Source organism: Ovis canadensis, chromosome 2 (genome assembly GCF_042477335.2).
Source record: "Ovis canadensis isolate MfBH-ARS-UI-01 breed Bighorn chromosome 2, ARS-UI_OviCan_v2, whole genome shotgun sequence".
NCBI classification, from domain to species: Eukaryota; Metazoa; Chordata; class Mammalia; order Artiodactyla; family Bovidae; genus Ovis; species Ovis canadensis.
The window spans coordinates 209,558,923-209,577,603 of record NC_091246.1 but is presented as its reverse complement, the minus strand read 5'-3'; positions in this window follow the sequence as shown (position 1 = coordinate 209,577,603).

Below are 18,681 nucleotides of genomic sequence, written 5' to 3'. Positions count from 1 at the left end.
CACAGAGATACTCACAGAAGATCTGGGTGCCAAGGCCGAGTGGTGCTGGGTATTTGGTACAAATACCTCCTGGGTTTTCCATCCACACATCTGTGACCAATGCCCTGGCTGTTCCATCTGTACCCGCTGAGTAGCCTTCTTGACTTCCAAGCCAGTCCAAGGTGGCTCACCCAGGTAACTCCACACTAGACTGCCCTGAAAACTGAAAGTGGCTTTCAGACCTCTTGGGAGTGACTCAGACCAGGAGGACACTCTCAGTTCAGTTCAGTCACTCAGTCATATCCAACTCTTTGCGACCCCATGAATCGCAGCACGCCAGGCCTCCCTGTCCATCACCATCTCCCGGAGTTCACTCAGACTCACGTCCATCGAGTCTGTGATGCCATCCAGCCATCTCATCCTCTGTCATCCCCTTCTCCTCCTGCCCCACTCCCTCCCAGCATTAGAGTCTTTTCCAATGAGTCAACTCTTTGCATGAGGTGGCCAAAGTACTGGAGCTTCAGCTTTAGCATCATTCCTTCCAAAGAAATCCCAGGGCTGATTTCCTTCAGAATGGACTGGTTGGATCTCCTTGCAGTCCAAGGGACTCTCAAGAGTCTTCTCCAACACCACAGTTCAAACGCATCAATTCTTTGGCGCTCAGCCTTCTTCACAGTCCAACTCTCACATCCATACATGCCTACTGGAAAAACCATAGCCTTGACTAGATGGACCTTAGTTGGCAAAGCAATGTCTCTGCTTTTGAAATATGCTATCTAGGTTGGTCATAACTTTTCTTCCAAGGAGTAAGCATCTTTTAATTTCATGGCTGCAGTCACCATCTGCAGTGATTTTGGAGCCCAGAAAAATAAAATCTGACACTGTTTCCACTGTTTCTCCATCTATTTCCCATGAAGTAATGGGACCAAATGCCATGATCTTCGTTTTCTGAATGCTGAGCTTTAAGCCAGCTTTTTCACTCTCCTCTTTCACTTTCATCAAGAGGCTTTTTAGCTCTTCTTCACTTTCTGCCATAAGGGTGGTGTCATCTGCATATCTGAGGGTATTGATATTTCTCCCGGCAATCTTGATTCCAGCTTGTGTTTCTTCCAGGCCAGCGTTTCTCATGATGTACTCTGCATAGAAGTTAAATAAGCAGGGTGACAATATATAGCCTTGACGTACTCCTTTTCCTATTTGGAACCAGTCTGTTGTTCCATGTCCAGTTCTAACTGTTGCTTCCTGACCTGCATACAGATTTCTCAAGAGGCAGGTCAGGTGGTCTGGTATTCCCATCTCTCTCAGAATTTTCCATAGTTTCTTGTGATCCACACAGTCAAAGGCTTTGGCATAGTCAATAAAGCAGAAATAAATGTTTTTCTGGAACTCTCTTGCTTTTTCCATGATCCAGCGGATGTTGGCAATTTGATCTCTGGTTCCTCTGCCTTTTCTAAAACCAGCTTGAACATTAGGGAGTTCATGGTTCATGTATTGCTGAAGCCTGGCTTGGAGAATTTTGAGCATTACTTTACTAGCATGTGAGATGAGTGCAATTGTGTGGTAGTTTGAGCATTCTTTGGCATTGCCTTTCTTTAGGATTGGAATGAAAACTGACCTTTTCCGGTCTGTGGCCACTGCTAAGTTTTCCAAATTTGCTGGCATATTGAGTGCAGCACTTTCACAGCATCATCTTTCAGGATTTGAAATAGCTCAACTGGAATTCCATCACCTCCACTAGCTTTGTTCGTAGTGATGACACTCTACTGAAGTGATTAATTTTTTTTTTTTTTACAAAAACAGGCTTATTTACACAATCCTATCTGCTAACTGCTTTTATCCATTCTTTGCTGTTGCTTGCATAAGAACCTGTTAAATGACCCAAACTGGACCTTCTACCTGCCTTTTGAAAGGACAGAGTCACAAACTTAAATGCATATTGAGTAAAGGTGCTTTATTTTCCAAGAGAACAACTATATGATCTGGAACTGACTATACCCAGCCATGATTATTTTTTTCTGAAATTCTTCTCCATCTGTCTGTTTCTCACCTCACGGGAAGTCAGATGCTGTCCTAGTCGTAGAGCTCACTCAACAAGTCACTGTGAGCATCAGCTGTTATGAATACAGACATATTCCTACGTGGTCAGCACCAATTTGTAACCCAGGAAGTCTTTGTTGAATATTGAAATGAAAATGGCTTCCTTGTGGTGGTATTTCCATTTCCTCATCTGTAAATAAGGAGCTTTAAAGTGATTTCTAAGATACCTTCCCTCTGCCAAGATTGTGATTCTGTTCTATAAGATGGGCAAATGTGTGAATCTTTCTCTGCCCTCACCCAGCAAGCCATCATTCTAACCCAAATACCATTTATTGCTTTCATTAGCTTAATAAATGCTGTTGAGTGAGGGACAGAATTAATTAATGAATGCCTACTGAGTTCCCAGCCCCAGGGAACACACAGATAAATAAGACAGTTTCTGCCTGTCAGGAGCTCATATTCTGAGTGGGGAGACAGATGTGTAAACAGATGTGCTGCTCAGTTCGACTTTCTTTTCAGTTAGTTTTACTTATTACGATAATAAACACTTTAATTTATTTCATGCCTTCTCGGCATCAAGCAATCTGATGGGTGTTGTACAATGAGTCCTCATACTCACTTTCAAGGTATTATTATTAAAGGTTAGAAAACAAAGGTCAAGAACCTGTGTCTGGTTAACTCCCCGTCCACAGATGTGAGAAGAGTTACATGAGCTTTACTGATTCTGGAAAGAAGAGCCAAATACACCATAACTCCATCTCAGTGAAAGGCAGGAAGTGTGGTTGATTTTATTTTCCATTCATTTGCTTAATCAACATTTATTGTGCATCTTCTCAGGGTCTGTAAAATTTTAAAATTAAGTAATCTTCTCTCCTGCTCCTGGTGCAGATGGTTTTAGCAAAGGAGAAAAAGAAATGTCAGCTAGTGATTACACCAAAATGGAACAGGGTGCTCTGGGATCCCAGAGGAGAGAGCAGCAACTAACTCAGGGCTGGGATAGTCAGGGAAGATGAACTTTGAGCTGAGTTTTGAAGGATAGATAGGAAGAATTCATTAGGCAGAAGGAAGAGGTGGGATGCTTCAAGCAGAGGAAACAGAAAATACAAAACGTAGTGATGTGAACAGAACACGGCATTTGGGGAACAATGAGCAATTCTGTTTGGCTGAGCATGGAGGAAGTGAATGAGCCTTGAGGATGGAGGAGCCAGATGGATAGGTTGGAAAAGGTGGTGTTGAAGGGTCCCGTTCAGAATTTATCTTTTGACTGATGGAGTCTTTTCCCTGGGGGATGGTGACATCATCTGATTTGCTTCAGTGCAGAGCAGTGTTTTTCAGTCCTGGCTGCACATCAGAATAACATGGGGAGCTTTAAAAAAAAAAAAATCCTGATGCCAAACGCTGCACTTCAGTTCAATCAAGCAAGAATTCCCAGAAGTAGGATTCAGGTATTCGGTAGTTTTAAGAAGCTCTCCAGGCGATTCCAATGTGCAACAAAGGCTGAAAACCACTGGTGTGGAGAATTACTCCAAAGAAGAAAGAAGTTGTGACCAGAAGGCCAGTTAGGGGACTACTGGAGGCCTGGAGAAGTGCTCCAGGGCAGTGGTTTTCCAACTTCAGTGCATCAGGATCACCTGGAAGCCTTGTGAACTTGCTGAGCCCCTGCCCCAAGCTTCAAGAGGTCTAGGGTGAGACCAAAGAACTTACATTTCTGGCCATTTCCCAGGTGATGCCAATGCTGCTGGTGTCGGGACTTCATTTTGAGAACCACAGGTCTGTGGCCAGGCTGCGGGATGGAGAGGAGAAAAAGGACTGGGAGGTATTTTGGAGGCAGGGAGAGGGGGATCCGGCAACCAGCTGAATGGTGAGGCACTGATACTAACCAAAATGGGAGCGGAGAAGGCCTTTTTGTTCTGTTTATGATATGGGAGAGAAGATGATTGGGCATGTCGGACTAGACTTATTTGTTGGGAAGATCTAGGCGAAGGCAGCTAGACAGCATCTGGGAATATTTCTCTAGCTATCTGGAAGAAGTGAGGCAAATTCTGGGACAAATCAGGACCTCAGATTTAACCTAATTCAAGATAGTTATGAACTGTTGACTCTGTACTGCTTGAGAGTATATACTACTTCTACTGGAGCCACATTTTTCTGGTTATGTTTAATCAATAAAAGACTGCGGTGATGTCTTTGGAACCACTCTATAAAAACAAAAGATCCACATTACACAAAACCCATTAAACCTGGTAGTTAAATATACATAAGTCAAAAGTTAAAACCACCTCCCTCGGTTTTTTTGCATTTATCTTCACACATGAATGTGAAAAGCCAAAAAAAAGCCACCAAACCCTTTATTTCTCTATTAGATTGGTAATTTTATGTTTTCCTCTCATTTGCGAGCAGAATCCGGGACCCTTGGCTGAGCCTCAGTTCTTCAGTAGGTTGGATTTACTGGAGTGGGTTGCCATGCCCTTCTCCAGGGATCTTCTTGACCCAGGGATCAAACACACGTCTCTTATGTCTCCTGCTTTGGCAGGCATGAGCTTTACCACTAGCGCCACCTGGGAAGCCCAGCAATGGCTAAGGATGCTTTTCAACTCCAGTGTTCCTCCAGTTTTCCTTTAAGTCAGTGTCAATTTTACCAGAAAGATCTCCAGGAGCTGGTAACACTGGTAAAGTTTCTGGGGTTTTTTTTTGCCCGTTTGAATTTAACTTTTTCAGAGTACATTTCTATCAAAAAATAGTAAGGCCCTATTGTCAGAGCTCTGTCCTTAAAGGTATTTCCAAACTTGTTTCTTATTCCTTACTTGACAAGTGCTGTCACAGAGCTCCATCACTCCTGGCCTAACAGCTACCAATAAACAGAAAATTATTTCTAACCAGCTAACATGCTGTTTACTTTCCAGAGAAATTGCACTTTCCAATCTGACAGTTGATCAAGGGGTATCCCGCTGCTGTCAGCAGGGAGAATGTTTAAACACAGAGATGGGAGTTTAAACATTTTCTCATTATCACAGAATAAGGGGGGAAAAAACACAAATAAATAAATAAGTAAAAATGGCAACCAAACTCTCTAACCCCCCGCTGGGAGCGTAATGAAGCTGCATCATGTGACCAAGAGGAGCGGGCTTTTATCTCTGGCCCCAGTACCGTTACTCAAGTGACACCTGTCACATGACCCAACTTCCGTCTTTTATCTGCCTTCCCCAGCCACCCTTGTGGGGAATTGTCTTTTCCAGAGATGTGTGGCCCGTGGTGGCCATTGTAGTGGGTTCTGTCAGTGCCACCAGCCTGGCCTTTTGCATTTCCTGCCTTGAATCCCCTAGATGTCTCCTCAAACCTTTTTAAATATGATAAATCACAAAAAACCTCCAAAGCTAAAAGACCAAAAAAAAAAAAAAATCTCAGGGAGGGCAAAACACATCAGTGCTGTTATTATATTTCATACAAGTTTGCAGGATTTGGAATTTGGAGAGAAACAAATTGTAGAACACTAACCTTCATTTCTGAATGTTTATTAGAGCAGGGGGTTAATAAAACACAAGTGTACTTTGTTTATGCGCTTCCCTGGTGGTTCTGATGGTAAAGAATCTGCCTGCAATGTAGGAGACCTGGGTTCGATCCCTGGATTGGGAAGATCTCCTGGAGAAGGGAATGGCGATCCACTCCAATATTCTTGCCTGGAGAATTCCATAGGCAGAGGAACCTGGGGGGCTGCAGTCCATGGGGTCACAAAGAGCTGGACACGACTGAGCAACTCACACACACACACTTCTGAGAATGCCTGCAACTTTAACTAGCAAGGCTCCCACAGAGAACCACAGTCACAAACAACCAGCGCTGGGTGTTGCGGCTTTTCCTCCCCAGCTTCATTCTAAATCCCAATGTAACTCTTTTACTTGATTTCTTTTTAGAAAATATTTATTTGTTATTTATGTAGTTGATTGCACCTAGTCTTCATTGTAGCATGTGGGGTCTTTTAGTTGCTGCATGTAGGACCTAGTTCCCTGATCAGGGATTGAACCCAGCCCTTCTGCACTGGAAGCTCAGAGTCTTAGCCACTGGACCTTCAGGGAAGAGGAATAAGAAACTTCTTTTACCTGGTTTCTCATTGTCCTTCTGGCCTCCTGCATCACTTTGCTAGCTAGAACCCTATGGCTTTGAAACTTTCTTTTCCCTGGTCCTTTTATCTTCCACTTTCTTATGGCTATGATGGGAACCAACCTGACATTCATCACAACCACCATCCCTGAACACCGCTACCACCACAAGTTAGCTGATTTTTATAGTGCTTGCTGTCTGCCAGGCACTGTTTAAAATACCTTAAATGTATCAACTCATTTGATCCTCACAAGCAAGGCTGTGACATAAACATTATTATTATCCCCATTTTACAAAGGAGGAAATGAGAGCACAGAGAAGTGTAGTAACTTGTCCAAGGTCACACAGCCAGATCCAAAAGCAGTCTGGCTCTTGATCCTGCTCCACATGGAGCAGTCTTCAGGCTTTTCTCAGTCTTTACCCAGGCACTTTTCTTTTTTCCCTGTCATAGAGGATACATGTCTCCCATCCTCTTCCAGGCAAATGTAAGCTCTTAATCTCATTTCCTTCAATCTCTGATTCTTCACTGATTCATTCGTTATGTATTCCACAAATATTTATTAAACACAGATTATGCGTCATGCACAATTCTAGATACTTGTGATACATCAGTGAACAAAACATTAAAATCCTTGCTCCTGTGGGACTCATTTTCTGGTAGGGGGAGAGAGAAAATACAGTTGACCCTTGAACAACCTGAGTTCGAACATGGGTCCACTTATATGCAGATTGTTGTTTTTTTTTTCAGTAGTAAACAGTACAGTGCTATAAGACCTGCAGTTTGTTGAATCCATGGGTATGGAAGAGCCACCACTATAGAGGATTGACTATAGTTTTATTCAAATTTTTGACTGTGTGGGTGGGGTCGATGCCCCCTAACCCCTGAGTTGTTCAAGAGTCACTTGTAAACAATAAATATAAAACATCAGTATGTCATATATAAAGAAAAAACCCAGAGTCAAGGGGGTAAAGAAGGGTGGGGTCACAATTAAACAACTGGCAGATGAGTTCATTCATGCAAAAGATATTTATTAAGGACCTACTATGTACAACTGACTATTCAAGGTGATCAAAATACATCAGTGAATAAAACAAAGTCTCCTTTCCTCATGAAGCTTACATTTTAGCACTGGTGAGAAAAACAATGAACACCATAAATAAGTAAACCATAAATTATAGAGTATGAAATCCTGTGATATCTTGCTTTAGAAAAACCAGACAGGGTCAGAGGGATTTGTGTGCAGGCAGCTTGGGTGTTGAATAGGGTGGCTGGGGTCGGCTTCACTGATAGATGGCATTGGAGCAAAGGCTTGAAATTGGTAAGAGCATTGACTGTGTGGATAATTGTGGAAAAGGGTTCCAGACAGAGGAGCCAGGCAGAACCCTAAGGAGGGAGCACATCTGTGTATTTAGATTAGCTGCTGATTCTCCCAACTTTTTTCTTTTTCCCTCATTTCATAAAGTACATAGATCTCTCCTGTGCTTAGAAAAGAGAAGGACCCTCTCAGTGCTTTCGTATTCTACCTAGTACTCCATCTTATTTATCTTCATGACAGGGTTTCTGAAAGATATGTCCTGCTGCTACTTTCTCATCACTCCTTCTTTAATCCATTGTGTTTTTCTATGACCACAATTCCATGGAAACTGCCCCCCCCCCTTGAGGTAACCCATGACCAGTAGCCATAAAATCCGTGGACTGCCTTGGATGGCGCCTTCCTGATATTTTCTCTGTAGGCCCTGCAGTCTACAGAGAAACTGTACTGAAACAGTCTTCTTGACTCTTGTCACTCAGAGTGATTCTGGTTGCCTGCCCCACCCCTCCAGTTTCTAGACATTAATATCCTGTCTCTTTTGCAGATTCCTCCTTCTCCCACCCTTGTGCTTCTTCTCTTTGTATTTGTCCTTTGGGGTACTCATATCTTTGGGACTTCAGGGACTTGCATGTAGGTGATAACCACATGTAGCTACTCTATAATTCCTTAGTCCCAGGTCAGCAGTTCCAATTATCTGATGCACACCTACAACTCAAGATGTCCAGAAATGAGCTCATAGCCTCTTCTGCTGAACTAATTGCTTGACTTCAGACTGGAAGCCTTACAATCATTCTTCCTCTCCTACCACATAGCCAATTAGTTGCTGTGGCAGTTCCTTTGGTTGACTGTCCAACAGCCATTCTCCCTTCCTCTCCAGCTAAAAGAAAACTGATTATTCAGGAACTTGCCTCTCAGGAAAAGGTGATTCGCTGCTTCAGATGAGTAGCAAATCCTAACTATTTTAAAGCTGTCATCTAATTTCTGTTGCTAGCAGTTTAGGAGTGGATATGTGACAGTTTGATCAGTAAGATATGAAGAGAGTTCTGCTTTCTTTGAAAAAGAAGCAGACAGGAAGAGACACTCTCTCTTCAACTGGGCATTGTCAAACCTACATATGATTCCTGGGGACCGTGGCAGCATCTTGTAACCATGATGGGAACCAGCCTGAGAATTAAGGCAACAAAGGACATGAAGATGAATTAAAGAAAGATGGATGGAAACTGGGTTGTTGATAATGTCATTGACCCATCAATTAATCAATCATTGAACCATATACTTCTGGATTTCTTATGTGAACTAATATTCTCATGGATTAAGCCATTGGATGGGGTTTTTCTATTCTTAACAGCCAAAACCATCTGTCCTTTCTTCCTTTCCCAATTGCCTGCCTGGCCAACTTTTATTTAAAGACAAAGATTAATTGTCATCCTCCTTTATGACAATGAAGACTGAACTGTCATTAGATCTTGTATTTGTTTCCAGCTAATGTCCCATGCAACTACAAGATCCTTGGGGGAACTTTAATCTTTATATTTCTACTGTCCTGATGTTTGTGGAATAAATCAATGAATAGATGGTTCAGTTTTATATTTTGGTTCAGTTTGGGGCTCCCACAAGATTTTCTTGTAATACCCAATGAAAATTCTTTCAAAAGAAACAATTGTTTACAAGGATGCTAATAAACTTGAATGAATTCGTTATCTAGTATGTCAGATCATTTACCAGGTGCCCACAAACCTACTTAGGGATGGAGAGGAGTTAGAAGGAGACAATGTGAATAGGTTTAGAGAAGAGAACTAAAATAAAACTGCTCTGGGAATTTATTTATGAAAAGTGTTGAGAGAAACAAAACGGTGTTAGTCAACCTCAGTCAGTTCAGTTCAGTTCAGTCACTCAGTCGTGTCCGACTCTTTGCGACCCCATGAATCGCAGCACGCCAGGTCTCCCTGTCCATTACCAACTCCCAGAGTTCACTCAGACTCACCATCCAGCAATCCAGCCATCCAGCCATCTCATCCTCTGTCGTCCCCTTCTTCTCCTGCCCCCAATCGCTCCCAACATCAGAGTCTTTTCCAATGAGTCAACTCTTCACATGAGGTGGCCAAAGTACTGGAGTTTCAGCCTCAGTATCATTCCTACCAAAGAAATCCCAGGGCTGATCTCCTTCAGAATGGACTGGCTGGACCTCCTTACAGTCCAAGGGACTCTCAAGAGTCTTCTCCAACACCACAGTTCAAACGCATCAATTCTTCAGTGCTCAGCTTTCTTCACACTACAACTCTCACATCCATACATGACTACTGGAAAAACCATAGCCTTGACTAGATGGACCTTTGTTGGCAAAGTAACATCTCTGCTTTTGAATATGCTATGTAGGTTGGTCATAACTTTTCTTCCAAGGAGTAAGCATCTTTTAATTTCATGGCTGCAATCACCATCTGCAGTGATTTTGGAGCCCCCAAAAATAAAGTCTGACATTGTTTCCACTGTTTCCCCATCTATTTGCCATGAAGTGATGGGACAGGATGCCATGATCTTCATTTTCTGAATGTTGAGCTTTAGGCCAACTTTTTCACTCTCCACTTTCACTTTCATCAACATAACCTTCAGTAAAGTCTGAGCACCTTGGTTCTAAGAAATGTAACTTTTCAGAGTCATTTATTTTCTTCCAGAGATAACCTCTATTGGATGTTCACAGATATTTTGTCATAAAAAAGGCAAAAATTTTTGAGTAGAACTCCAAGGTGGTATTAAGCACAAACTGGAATCAAGATTGCCAAGAGAAATATCAATGACCTCAGATATGCAGATGATACCACCCTTATGGCAGAAAGTGAAGAACTCCAGAGCCTCTTGATGAAAGTGAAAGAGGAGACTGAAAAAGTTGGCTTAAAGCTCAACATTCAGAAAACGAAGATCATGGCATCCAGTCCCATCACTTCATGGGAAATACATGGGGAAACAGTGGGAACAGTGGCTGACTTTATTTTTCTGGGCTCCAAAATCACTGCAGATGGTGACTGCAGCCATGAAATTAAAAGACACTTACTCCTTGGAAGGAAAGTTATGACCAACGTAGACAGCATTTTGAAAAGCAGAGACATTACTTTGTCAATAAAGGTCCATCTAGTCAAGGCTATGGTTTTTCCAGTGGTCATGTATGGATGTGAGAGTTGGACTATAAAGAAAGCTGAGCGCCAAAGAATTGATGCTTTTGTACTGTGGTGTTGGAGAAGACTCTTGAGAGTCCCTTGGACTGCAAGGAGATCCAAGCAGTCCATCCTAAAAGAAATCAGTCCTGAATATACATTGGAAGGACTGATGCTGAAGCTGAAACTCTAATACTTTGGCCGCCTGATGCAAAGAGCTGACTCATTTGAAAAGACCCTGATGCTGGGAAAGACTGAGGGCAGGAGGAGAAGGGGACGACAGAGGATGTGATGGTTGAATGGCATCAATGGACTCAATGGACATGGGTTTGCGTGGACTCTGGGAGTTGTTGATAGACAGGGAGGCCTGGCATGCTGCAGTTCATGGGGTCACAAAGAGTCTGACCTAACTGAGCAACTGAACTGAAAAATACCAAGAAATGTTAGAAGACAACATTACAAACTCTCATGAAAATTCTACCACTCTATGTCCCGCATCATGTAATGAAGACCCTATGTGCCACACTAAAACCCGAAGCAGCCAAATTAATATCTTTTTAAAAGTGTGATGGATAGAGTTAAATTTAGCAATAATTTAGATGTGATCTGCCTAATTCCCTTCTCTGGGACACCATCCTATTCCTTCATTTATATCACCAACAAAAGTGAAAGTGAAAGTGAAGTCGCTCAGTTGTGTCCAACTCTTTGTGATCCCATGGACTGTAGCCTACCAGGATCCTCCATCCATGGGATTTTCCAGGCAAGAGCACTGGAGTGGGTTGCCATTTCCTTCTCCAATCACCTACAAGTATTAGCATTATTTTTGTGGTCAGTCAAACCTACTACTGGGGCTTCACAGGTGGCGCAGTTGTAAAGAATCCACTGAAATGCAAGAGACAGAGGAGACACAGGTTTGATTCCTGGGTTGAGAAGATCCTCAGGAGTAGGAATGTCAACCCACTCCTGTATTATTGCCTGGAAAATCCCATGGACAGAGGAGCCTGGCGGGTTACAGTCCATACAGTCATAAAGAATCACTCACAACTGAGCTCACAAACAAACAAACATACTATTAATTCATCAGTTCAGTTCAGTCGCTCAGTCGTGTCTGACTCTTTGTGATCCCATGGATCGCAGCATGCCAGGCCTCCCTGTCCATCACCAACTCCTGGATTTCACTCAGACTCACGTCCATTGAGTCAGTGATGCCATCCAGCCATCTCATCCTCTGTTGTCCCCTTCTCTTTCTGCCCTCAATCCCTCCCAGCATCAAAGTCGTTTCCAATGAGTCAACTCTTTGCATGGCCAAAGTACTGAAGTTTCAGCTTTAGCATCATTCCTTCCAAAGAAATCCCAGGGCTGATCTTCAGAATGGACTGGTTGGATCTCCTTGCAGTCCAAAGGACTCTCAAGAGTCTTCTCCAACACCACAGTTCAAAAGCATCAATTCTTTGGTGCTCAGCCTTCTTCACAGTCCAACTCTCACATCCATACATGACCACTGGAAAAACCATAGCCTTGACTAGATGGACCTTAGTCGGCAAAGTAATGTCTCTGCTTTTCAATATGCTATCTAGGTTGCTCATAAATTTTCTTCCAAGGAGTAAGCGTCTTTTAATTTCATGGCTGCAATCACCATCTGCAGTGATTTTGGAGCCCAAAAAAGTAAAGTCTAACACTGTTTCCACTGTTTTCCATCTATTTCCCATGAAGTGATGGGACCGGATGCCATGATCTTCGTTTTCTGAATGTTGAGCTTTAAACCAACTTTTTCACTCTGCTCTTTCACTTTCATCAAGAGGCTTTTTAGCTCCTCTTCACTTTCTGCCATAAGGGTGGTGTCATCTGCATATCTGAGGTTATTGATATATCTCCCAGCAATCTTGATTCCAGCTTGTGCCTCTTCCAGTCCAGCGTTTCTCATGATGTACTCTGCATAGAAGTTAAATAAGCAGGGTGACAATATACAGCCTTGACGTACTCCTTTTCCTATTTGGAACCAGTCTGTTGTTCCATGTCCAGTTCTAACTGTTGCTTCCTGACCTGCATACAGATTTCTCAAGAGGCAGGTCAGGTGGTCTGGTATTCCCATCTCTCTCAGAATTTTCCACAGTTTCTTGTGATCCACACAGTCAAAGGCTTTGGCATAGTCAATAAAGCAGAAATAGATGTTTTTCTGGAACTCTCTTGCTTTTTCCATGATCCAGCGAATGTTGGCAATTTGATCTCTGGTTCCTCTGCCTTTTCTAAAACCAGCTTGTACATCAGGAAGTTAACAGTTCACAGATTGCTGTAGCCTGGCTTGGAGAATTTTGAGCATTACTTTACTAGCATGTGAGATAAGTGCAATTGTGCGGCAGTTTGAGCATTCTTTGGCATTGCCTTTCTTTAGGATTGGAATGAATAGTGACCTTTTCCGGTCCTGTGGCCACTGCTGAGTTTTCCAAATTTGCTGGCATATTGAGTGCAGCACTTTCACAGCATCATTTTCAGGATTTGAAATAGCTCAACTGGAATTCCATCACCTCCACTAGCTTTGTTCAGAGTGATGCTTTCTAAGGCCCACTTGACTTCACAGTCCAGGATGTCTGGCTCTAGATGAGTGATCACACCATCGTGATTATCTGGGTTGTGAAGATCTTTTTTGTACAGTTCTTCTGTGTATTCTTGCCACCTCTTCTTAATATCTTCTGCTTCTTTTAGGTCTAGACCATTTCTGTCCTTTATCAAGCCCATCTTTGCATGAAATGTTCCCTTGGTATCTCTAATTTTCTTGAAGAGATCTCTAGTCTTTCATATTCTGTTCTTTTCCTCTATTTCTTTGCACTGATGGCTGAAGAAGGCTTTCTTATCTCTTCTTGCTATTCTTTGGAACTCTGCATTCAGATGCTGATATCTTTCCTTTTCTCCTTTGTTTTTCGCCTCTCTTCTTTTCACAACTATTTGTAAGGCCTTCAGACAGCCATTTTGCTTTTTTGCATTTCTTTTCCATGGGGATGGTCTTGATCCCTGTCTCCTGTACAATGTTACGAACCTCATTCCATAGTTCATCATGCACTATCTATCAAATCTAGGCCCTTAAATCTATTTCTCACTTCAACTGTATAATCATAACGGATTTGAGTTAGGTCATACCTGAATGGTCTAGCCGTTTTCCCTACTTTCTTCAATTTAAGTCTGAATTTGGTAATAAGGAGTTCATGATCTGAGCCATAGTCAGCTCCTGGTCTTGTTTTTGCTGACTGTATAGAGCTTCTCCATCTTTGGCTGCAAAGAATATAATCAATCTGATTTCGGTGTTGACCATCTGGTGACATCTATGTGCAGAGTCTTTTCTTGCGTTGTTGGAAGAGGGTGTTTGCTATGACCAGTGCATTTTCTTGGCAAAACTGTTAGTTTTTGCCCTGCTTCATTCTGCATTCCAAGGCCAAATTTGCCTGTTACTCCTGGTGTTTCTTGACTTCCTACTTTTGCATTCCAATCCCCTATAATGAAAAGGACATCTTTTTTGGGTGTTAGTTCTAAAAGGTCTTGTAGGTCTTCATAGAACCATTCAACTTCAGCTTCTTCAGTGTTACTGGTTGGGGCATAGACTTGGATTACTGTGATATTGAATGGTTTGCCTTGGAGGCGAACAGAGATCATTCTTTCGTTTTTGAGATTGCATCCAAGTACTGCATTTCGGAGTCTTCTGTTGACCATGATGGCTACTCCATTTCTTCTGAGGGATTCCTGCCCGCAGTAGTAGATATAATGGTCATCTGAGTTAAATTCCCCCATTCCAGTCCATTTTAGTTAGCTGATTCCTAGAATGTTGACGTTCACTCTTGCCATCTCTTGTTTGACCACTTCCAATTTGCCTTGATTCATGGACCTGACATTCCAGGTTCCTATGCAATATTGCTCTTTACAGCATCGGATCTTGTTTCTATCACCAGTCACATCCACAAGTGGGTATTGTTTTTGCTTTGGCTCCATCCCTTCATTCTTTCTGGAGTTATTTCTCCACTGATCTCCAGTAGCGTGTTGGGCACCTACTGACCTGGGGAGTTCCTCTTTCAGTATCCTATCATTTTGCCTTTTCATATACTTGAAATATAAATATCCACTAAGTCACAACTTTATTTAACTTGTTGACATTTTTAACCTAAATTTTAAGAAATTAAACCATGAAATTTGGTAGAAATGTATTGGCTTTCTGTTCATTAGGCTTTTTTATTTTCTGTTTTTAAAAAATTTTTTTGGTATTTATTTTTCAGAGCAACTTTAGGCTCAGAGGAATATTCAACAGAAGTTACAGATTTCCAGTATATACCCTGCCCCTACACATGCACAACCTGCCATTATCAACATCCCCCACAGAATGCTACCTATGCCACACTGTGTGAACCTACACAGACTCATCATTGTCATCTAAAGTCTGTTTCACAACAGCATTCAGTCTTGGTGATAGTCTATGGGTCTGGACAAATTTATAATGAATGACATATATCTACCATTACGGTATCATATGTAGTTACCCGGTCCTAAAAACCCTCTGTGCTCTGCCTATTCATCACTCCCTTCCTCCTAACCCCTGGCAACCAGCAATCTTTCCACTGTCTCTATAGTTGTGCCTTTTTCAGACTGTCAGTTGTAATCATGCACTATGTAGCCTTTTCAGACTGGCTTCTTTTACTTAGTGATATTCATTCAAGCTTCTTCCATGTCTTTTCAGGACTTGACAGCTCCATTTCTTTTTCCTGTTGAGTAATATTCTATTGTCTGGATGTACCACAGTCTGTTCATTCATATGTTGTGACTGAACGGCATGTGGCCTTCTAAAGGCCATGTAGAGGTCTTTGGTTTCTAGGCTACTACATTTCCTGAGTAGATGATCCTCAACCGGAACAGCGTCTTGGTTGTTTCGAAGGTTTGGGGATTATGAATAAAGGTGCTATAAACATCTGCGTGCAGATTTTTTGTGGACATAATTTTTCAGCTCCTTTCGGTAAATAGCAAGGAGCATGCTTGCTGGACCTAAGAGTGTGGTTAGTTTTGTAAGAAACTGCCAAACAGTCTTCTAAAGTGGCCTCTACCATTTTGCATTGCCACCAATAATTAGAGTTCCTGCTGCTCCACATCCCTGGCAGCATTGGTGCTGTCAGTGTTCTGGAATTTGATCATTCTAAAGCCAGAACGAATGTGTAGTGTACGCATCAGCTTTTAGCAATGCTCAGTCTTTCGAATCATGATCCAATGCTAAACATCAGCTGCTTCTTCGAGAGTTGTGTGTTCTACAGATTTGATAGGTACATGATGACTAGAAAGATCATCGACCTTGGAGACAGCCAGGCCTAAGAGCTGTACCTTAACTCTGGTATACTACTATGGAGGAGTTAGTTAACTTCTCTGAGCCTCAGTTTCCTTCTTCTGTAAAATGGAAGTAATAAATGAATGATGACAGTACTTACTTTCATGAGTTGTATGAATAAATTACATGCCTTCTCTGATTTTATTCAAGTGATTAATAAAAACATTTGACCAGAATAGCACTCAGGGGTGAACCTCATACCACACCACTGCCAGCCTTTCTCCGGCAAGGTCACTGTTCTTTGAGCACACACATCCCATCATCCGGCCCACACAGTTCCCTCTTTCAGGTATATCTGAACAGGCTTTGCTAAATGCCTTACTAAAATCGAATATTCAGTAAAGAAGATTATTTTGGACTATCTGTATGTAGTTTCATCTCAGACTTTGAGTGCATAGGTACTATTTTTAAATTCTCTCTTAATTAGTTCCTCCTTGTTCTTCTAAAGGCCATGTACAGGTCTTTGGTTTCTAGGCTACTACATTTCCTGAGTAGATGATCCTTAGATGAAGTAATTTGAGTTTCCCCAGCTTCTTTCAGAAGGACCCATTGCAGAAAATGAAACACGTGCTAGCTGAGGCAGATCTCTCATTTTATTTGAGGCTTATGTGTGTGCACACATGCACGTGTGTGGTGCAATAGGATTTGAATTACTACTTTGGAACTCTTGGCCTTTATCTTGGCCTTTATTCAGTATTTCTGCCATCAAATCAGAGCTGCGATTCCTCATCACTTTTGCTATCATCACAGACAATAGAGTTCAGCAGAAGAGGACAGCCTAAAATTTAATTCTAACCAGCAGCTCAATCCAAACTCCTACTGAAGTCTAGCTGGGATGTGTTTTGATAATCCAGTTAGCGAAGGAAGAGGCGCCCCCTAGGAAATCATAACAAAGAGTCTTCAGCAAGTACTTTTGTTGACAACTTTATCCAAGAAACCACCTTCCCTGGAGGCTTTTTTAAACTTTAGCCTAATCCTCTCCTTGGCCACAGAAGTCCTTTTGTTGGGGAAAATCGTAAGTGAACACAGGAGTGACAGGCCTCTGTTAAGCATGAGCTCTCTCTCCAAAGTCTTTCAATTGTTGTCCCCATCTGTCCTGTTCTCCTTCTGGCCCAAGGATCTCTCTATCAAACAATGAAATGGATGAAATTATTCAGAAGTCCTCTTCTCAGATGATTTCTGTCTATGTCTAATTTTTGAGCCAATCACTGTTAAATTCTAGGCAAATGACTATAGCAGTAACTGTTCACTGCTTTTTCTTCAAGTATTATGCGCTGTTGGCTTGGACATTGTATTTAAAATGTTCCACATCACAGGTGATGGTATAAAACCCCTGGTCCAGTGTGGAGTTAGATTTGAAGCTTCTTAGTAAGCTGAAGCCGGAGAAGGCAATGGCACCCCACTCCAGTACTCTTGCCTGAAAAATCCCATGGACGGAGGAGCCTGGTGGGCTGTAGTCCATGGGGTCGCTAACCGTCAGACACGACTGCGACTTCACTTTCACTTTTCACTTCCATGCATTGGAGAAGGAAATGGCGACCCACTCCCGTGTTCTTGCCTGGAGAATCCCAGGGACGGTGGAGCCTGGTGGGCTGCCATCTATGGGGTCGCACAGAGTTGGACATGACTGTAGCGACTTAGCAGGAGCAGCAGCAGTAAGCTCAAGCAAATTAAAATTGAAGCAATAGTAAAGTAGCCCTGGAAGTGAACAAAGAATAAAAAAATGAAAATCATGAGTAACATCTTACAGATTAAGTGGGGGAAATTCTGTGTAATATTGTTGCAAAGTTATTGATGGAATTACATAGATATTGATAGAAAGCTTGATAACAGATATGAACAGAGGTAGCATCTTATCCTGGTAATAAGAACTAAGAAAGCTTTCCCTAAGAAAGCTTTAAAAATAATAAAAATTTATCTCCAAATGTACAAACTATAGTTATACCTCACCACACCCTAACTGTTCAAAACACATCAAGCTTTGAAGCACTGTTTGTAAAGTGCTTGGCACATGTTATGTTGCCAGTAAATTTTAGTCCTATTTCTCTGTTGTAGATGTTAGTGCACATTTTTTCCATACCTGAAACTGACATTTTGAGGATCTTTTCAGAGTCTTAATTTTCAGGCATTGCTGCTAGTTATAAGTCCTAATATCCCAATTTACATTTTGAATCTCCTGAAAAGTGAATATTTTAACATAAATTCAATTTAGTGGAAAAGATTTACAGGCCCCAAGTGTCCATGTGAAAACCACTTTTAGTCCCTCACTCTGGCACTTCCAGATTTTGATCATCCCAAGCCATTTATTAAACAGTTTAATTGCTCCAGCCTTTCCTTATTGTGGTTCATCTTCTATGGGTTTATCTCCTTACATTAGTAGCGAAGGCCTAGGGACATCAGATTACTCCAATGCATATTCAGCCTGCCTTCTCGCTTCTTCAATTGCTGGCATAGGCATCACGTTTGTCATGCTGCTTTTAATTGATTTTCTATTGTGACCAATTTACACCTACAGGTAATGATTCTTTGACTGTAGTTCAGAGAGGCGGGTAATCTCCCTACCTTCTGGCTGCTTAGTAAAACAAAATAACAACTCAATAGAATTAATTATTAATTCTTATGCAGCACTACCATCCAAGACCATTTCCATCAATATCTTTGATAATTTTATCAAGGGCAAATCCTTCATGCTATAGAATGTAGCTAAAGTACATCCTACTCTCATAACTAGTGGGTTTAAAAATGACATAAT